Below are 6591 nucleotides of genomic sequence, written 5' to 3' on the forward strand. Positions count from 1 at the left end.
GCACTGTAACTGATGAAAAATATTTGACACCTAATGCCGTATTTCGGGACAACAGAAACTTCGTTTTACATGCATGAAGTTTTCGACAAAATTTGATACCGTCTCGTATTAAAAATACACACTAAGAAATATGGATGCTCAAATGTAGATGTTCAAAGGGTAAGATTGAACCACCAGCGGCTGATTTCATGCGCATCGCGCATTGTAATTTCACTACTATATTAGCTATCCCAAATTAATAAATGATAATGACTCTTGTCAGTCTACAGATTATTCGTTTTCAGCTTGCTTGCACCGTTGTTCTTTCTTCTTTTGAAGCTTTGCAATAACAGATATTAAACATAACCTCAAGTGTATGAACATTCAAGTTGACTTTTAAATTTACAATTAATAATATAAAATTTTATATATTTCAGTTGTACAGTTTGGATGTTACAGAGTAACATCCTACTTTTTAATATCTAAAGATACTAACTTTGAACATCTAGATTAATGTCCTATAGTTAATAATGAAATAATCTGGCCCTGTACATCACATTTTTCTCCATGCAGCCTTTGTGATTTCGATATACGCCAATTTTTTTCTATAAAATCCTCCTTTTACAGAAACATTGAGGATTTATCCAATAGGTTCTTTTCTAAACCGTGCCTACTTGATGGATGGCAACATTCCAAATCTAAATTTCTGCATACCGAAGGGCATGAACATAATTTTGAAATGACACACTTTACTTTATATTAATAAATTGATCTTTAAAATTTAATACCGGTTTGGATGTAAAATATACCCAGTGGGCACAAATTTTGGCGACGTCTTTGCGACATAGTTACATCTTTACGACATGTTAATAAAGCACCCCAAAGGACTACGTCCACGTCTTTGTTTCTGGGTAACGCTAAAAGTGAATAAAACTTATTTAGAAAAAATCATATTAATGCAATGTAAGTGGATTAGCGCAAATTAAATGCCCCGAAACGTGAGAGGGAAAGGGAATCTACAGTAAACGACAATCCCAGTCGAGAAAGGTAAGGGATTAAAAGTTTTTCAATTTTTATTTTTATTTTAATTATAATTTTTTTCACAACTTTTTCTTTAAAATTCAAATCACGTTAAAGCTCCCGTTCCTAAGCTAATCTGAATTCTTTCACAAAATTCATCGCTCCTTTTGGACTTGTAGTCCGGGAGCGCGCGATAATTTTATCGACATCATTTTAGCACTCACTAAAATTTCAGATTCTTTTGTTTTCATAGTCAATAGTTCGAAATTCGTTGACTGACTAACAGCTGTTGGTGCATTTTGCAACAATTTATTGTTAAACTGGTCAAAAATTTGAGTGAAAAAGCGTCATTTTAGTACTCTTGAAACCCACAGGTGATGGTTGTTTGAATGCTCAGAACTAACAATAAGTTTAACTCGCAGCTGCTGGGTGGTGCCAAAGTTGACTGGCAGGCTGTTAAATATGTCAAAAATTCGAGTGAAAAAACGAAATTTTAGTACTATTCAAACCCACGTGGAACGATTGTTTGAATGCTAAAAACTAATAAGAAGTTTGACTGGCAGCTCCTGAGTGGTGCCAAAGTTGACGGGCAGACTGTCAAGTATATAAAAAATGACAGGATGAAAATAAGAACAGTCATTTTAGTACTCCTAAAACGCATTGGGGATCATTCTTTAGCTGCTATAAGGTAAGATCCATATTGATTTTCTGCTCCTCAGTGGTGCCAAATTTTACTGGCAGACTGTCTAGCATGTCGAAAATTCAAGTATAAAACGTTATATTAGTACTCTTTAAACCCATTTAGGATGATTGTTTTAGTGCAAACAACTAACAAAGAATTTTGACTGGCAGCTCCTGAATAGTGCCAAAGCTGACTGACATTTTAATCAGCAACCGAATGAAACTTTTTCCTTTTCATTAACTAAAATGTTCATCTATAGGATACTTCTCTAAAACTTATATGTATATAAAATAAGAAACTACGAAAATCTCACTTTTTACGTTAATTCACAGTTGGCAACAATGGGTTTCAAGAGTCCTAAAATGAAGTTTATTCACTTGAATTTTTGGCATGTTTGACAGCCTGCCAGTCAACTTTGGCACCACCGAGAAGCTACTAGTGAAATTTTTTGTTAGTTCTTAGCATCCAAACAATCATTCTCAATAAGTTTCAACAGATCTAAAATGACGTTTTTTCACTCGATTTTTGGCATGTTTGACAGCCTGCGAGTAAACTTTGGCACCACCGAGAAGCTGCCAGTCAAATTTTTTGTTAGTTCTTAGCATCCAAAAAATCATTCCCAATAGGATTCAACAGTACTAAAATGACGTGCTTTCACACAATTTTTTGACATTTTTGACTGCCTGCCAGTCAACTTTGACACCACTCAAGAGCTGCCACTCAGACTTCTTGGTAGTTGTTTGCACCTAAAAAATCATCTCCAATGGGATTCAAGAGTATTAAAATGATGTTTTTCACTCGAAATTTTGACGTGTTTGACAGTCTGCCAGTCAACTTTGGAATCACTCAGGAGCTGCCAGTCCAACTTATTGTCAGTTTTTAGCATCCAAACAATCATTCCCCGTGGATATGAAGCGTACTACTAGGCAGTCTGATAAGTACCTGAAAATTCTAAGAGATGGCATTAGTATTCACTAATGTGAACCATTTTCGTCGAGCTTGATCCTTCAAATGACGCCTGTCAAAACTTCAGCCATTTATGTTTACGCATTTACAAGTTACAGCACTGAGAAGCGACTAACCTCCGAGTTTTTTTTTCATATGGAAAAACCTAAGTTTCTAGTTTTGATCAAACACTACTATCTTCGCAAGAAAACGATATCCGAGACCAAGGCCAAGCTGGATAAGTATTACCCGGACTCCGCACCGTCGATTGGAATGATTCATAAATGGTTTTCCGAGTTTCGTTGTGGCCGCACGAGCACAGTTGATACTGAACGATCTGGGTGCCCAAAAAGGTCACTACACCCGAAAATGTCGAAAAAATCCAGGATATGATGTTGAATGATCCCAAAGTGAAATTGAGAGAGGTAGCTAATGTTGTAGGCATATCATTGGAACGTGTGGGCAATATCGTGCATTCAGTTCTGGGCATGAAGAAGCTCTGCGCGCGATGTGTGCCGCGTTTGCTCACGGTGGACCAAAAACGAATTCGTGTGACAACTTCCCAGCAGAATTTGGCATTATTTTCGCGTAAGCCGACCGAGTTTTTGCGCCGATTCATAACCATGGATGAAACCTGGATCCACTACTACAGTCCTGAGTCAACGCAACAGGCAAAACAGTGGGTTCCACCGGGCCAAAGTGCTCCGAAGCGTCCAAAAACGCAACAATGGGTCGGAAAGGTTATGGCCTCCGTATTTTGGGATGCACATGGCATAATATTCGTGGACTATCTTGAAAAAGGTAAAACCATAACCGGAGCATACTATTCATCATTATCGGACTGATTGAAAATCGAAATCGCCAAAAAACGACCGCATATGAAGAAGAAAAATCCGCTTTATCATCACGACAACGCGCCTGTTCATTCATGCTTAGTTGCACAAGCAAAATTGCATGATATCGGCTTCGAATTGGTTCCTCAGCCACTGTATTCACCAGACCTGGCCCCCAGCGACTATTACTTGTTTTCTAACCTGAAGAGATGGCTCACCGATAAGCGTTTTTACTCAAATGAGGAGCTCATAGCTGAAACTGAGGCGAATTTTGGAGACCTTCCGATCAAGTACTTTTCGGACGGTATCAAAAAGTTAGAAAATCGTTAGACTCGCTGTATCGACCTAAAAGTAGAGTATGTTGAAAAATAAAACCGACTTTGGCCAAAAAAACGTCTCCGTGTTTCATTTTTCAGGGACTTATCAAACAGCCTAGTATAATGACGTTTTTTTCACTCGAACTTTCGACCAGTTTAACGATAAATTCTTGCAAAATGCACCAACAGCTGTTAGCCAGTCAACGAATTTCGAACTGTTGACTGAAAACAAAAGAATCTGAAATTGTCGTGAGCACTAAAATGACGTCCATGGAATTGTCGCAAGCTCCCGGACATTTTGAAGACTAATAATATCTATGTTTTCATATAATGTGTCCACGTGGATAAAGGAAAGGAAGGTGGTGTTTGTCCAAATTCCACGGCTGTCCACAAGGGGGGTGGGGTTAAAAAGTGGTGAAAAATTTTCCAGGCGGTATATTAATGGCCCCTTAAGAGATTCAGTAACCCAAAAAACATATAAAAATGGTAATAAGGTCCACTAAGCATACCTTTTTTTATTTTTTTATTTTTTAAATATTTAAAAAATCGCCGATTACAGCGTTTTCCCGTCTGCTTTTTAGTCGTTGAGACAAACCATGGCCTGATTGCTTAATTTGACCTTGAATTTGGATTAAACGAAACAAAAAATATATAGACATGACGATTAAATCCATCAGATGTAAATTTTTTCCTATCTAAAAAATAAAGCAAAAATGACCATTTTCGGTACTTTTCCGGCTAATTTAGAGTTTTAAAGACAAAATACAATCTAATTGGGTTATTTTCACCGCGAAATTGGTTTTAGCGACCCAAAAAATCATAAAGGTGTGGGAATTAGGTTGACTAGACGTGAAAGTTCCATTATTACCCAAAAAAATAAAGCAAAAATTGCTGTTGACGTTATTTTTACGTCTATTTTTGCATTTTTCTAAAAACTATGAGTCAACTGAGTTTTTCGACCCCGTCTTTGTATTTAGCGACCCAAAAAATATATAAATGTGCTGATTAAGTCTATAGGGCATGAAATTATTTTCGGAAATATACACGAAAAATCGATTTTTTCGTCGATTTTACGTCTATTTTTGTGTTTTTTCGAAAAAATATGAGTCAACTAGGTTATTTGAATATCGGATTCAGATTCAGCGACCCCAAAAGCGTATAGGTATTTTGGTGTAGTCCGACGCGCAAACCACTTTTTTGTGTGTGCCGGTGTAATATTCAATAGTTTCTTCCATGTAGCCCAAAAGATCAGTGGCTGATGTACAACACTAATCTATAAGATGTTAAGTTGTTGACCAGGGTGTAATAATATTCTTATAGATAGAAGTCAAAATTTAAGTCAATTACTTGTCAGTTTATTGAAATTATGTCTGAGAGATTCTCAGTTCATATATGGTATACGTTTGGACTATACGTCGACAGTCCTCATCAGTATAAAACACTTCTTTCTACGAAATTTTACACCTGTGTGATCATAATACGTACTTTGTAAAGGTAAAGACTTAAAAAGGAGACATGGTGACAGTTCTTAAAAAATTATGTTCGGAGTAGTCAAAAAAGAAAATTACAAATTGTAGTAGTAATACAAATAAATGAGTGTCGTGATAATTAAAAAAGAAATAAAAATTATGTATATTCTATTATTATTGCCTGTATGTTAAATTTAATTTGTTAGGTACTGAAATGACTCCGTCTGCTGGATGGACTTAAATAAAGATTGAGATTATTTTTGACATTGAAAAACACACACTTATCACATGCCGTCCAGCTGGAACTTTGTGGAAAAGGATAATAAATTTACAGTTCCTAATGGATATGAATTTTTCAGTCTTGACGTAAAATCACCTTTTAATAACATTCCACACGATCTCGTTCTTGATGCCATAAAAAACAAATGGAACTTAATCAAACATCATACTAAATTGCCTTACGAATTTCTTATACCATTGTTAAAATTCTGTTTGGAGAATTCTTATTGCACATTTTAAGGAAAATTCTATAAACAGACATATGGCGTACCTATGGGTTCTCCCATCTCTGACGCAGTATCTGATTTAATAATGGAATCCTTAGAACAGGATATTCTCTCTCAAAACTAGATTTTTTCTCCACTTTTTTCTATAGATATGTCGACGACATTCTTTCTTGTCTACCCCACAATCAAATTGAAACATTTAAAGAATTGTTTAATAACTATCATTACAGATTACAATTCACTATTGAATATGAGCATGAGAAAAGTATTTCCTTCCTAGATGTACAAATTTCCAATATTAATGGTAAAATTTACACTAACTGGTTCCGTAAACCTACTTGGTCTGGCAGATACACAAATTTTCATTCTATCACATATCCTCCTTATAAAACTAGTATAATCAACAATTTAATCGACAGAGCTATTAAACTTTTCCACGTCTCTTTCCACCATACAAATTTAGAAGTTGTTTCTCACACACTTAAAACTAATGGTTTCCCTGAAAAACTTGTTAACAAGTTAATAGAACAAAGAATATTAACGACAGCTTAAACAGTAATTTGAATTTAGATCGTTCTATTGTTTTACTTTATAATCCACAAATGTCCAGAATCCTACAAATATTATACAAAAAACATGACATAAAAATCATTTTCAAACCTGTTAAAGACCCCTTCAGTTTGTTCAGGACTCAAAAAGATCCAATTCCGAAAAATAAAATGACTAACGTAATATATAAATTAAGATGCTCAGATTGTGAGCAATTTTATATTGGCAAAACCAAACGGTACATCGATGTAAGATTAAAGGAACACACGAGAGATTGCAATAACAAAAGAC

This window comes from Belonocnema kinseyi, chromosome 2 (genome assembly GCF_010883055.1).
Source record: "Belonocnema kinseyi isolate 2016_QV_RU_SX_M_011 chromosome 2, B_treatae_v1, whole genome shotgun sequence".
NCBI lineage: Eukaryota > Metazoa > Arthropoda > Insecta > Hymenoptera > Cynipidae > Belonocnema > Belonocnema kinseyi.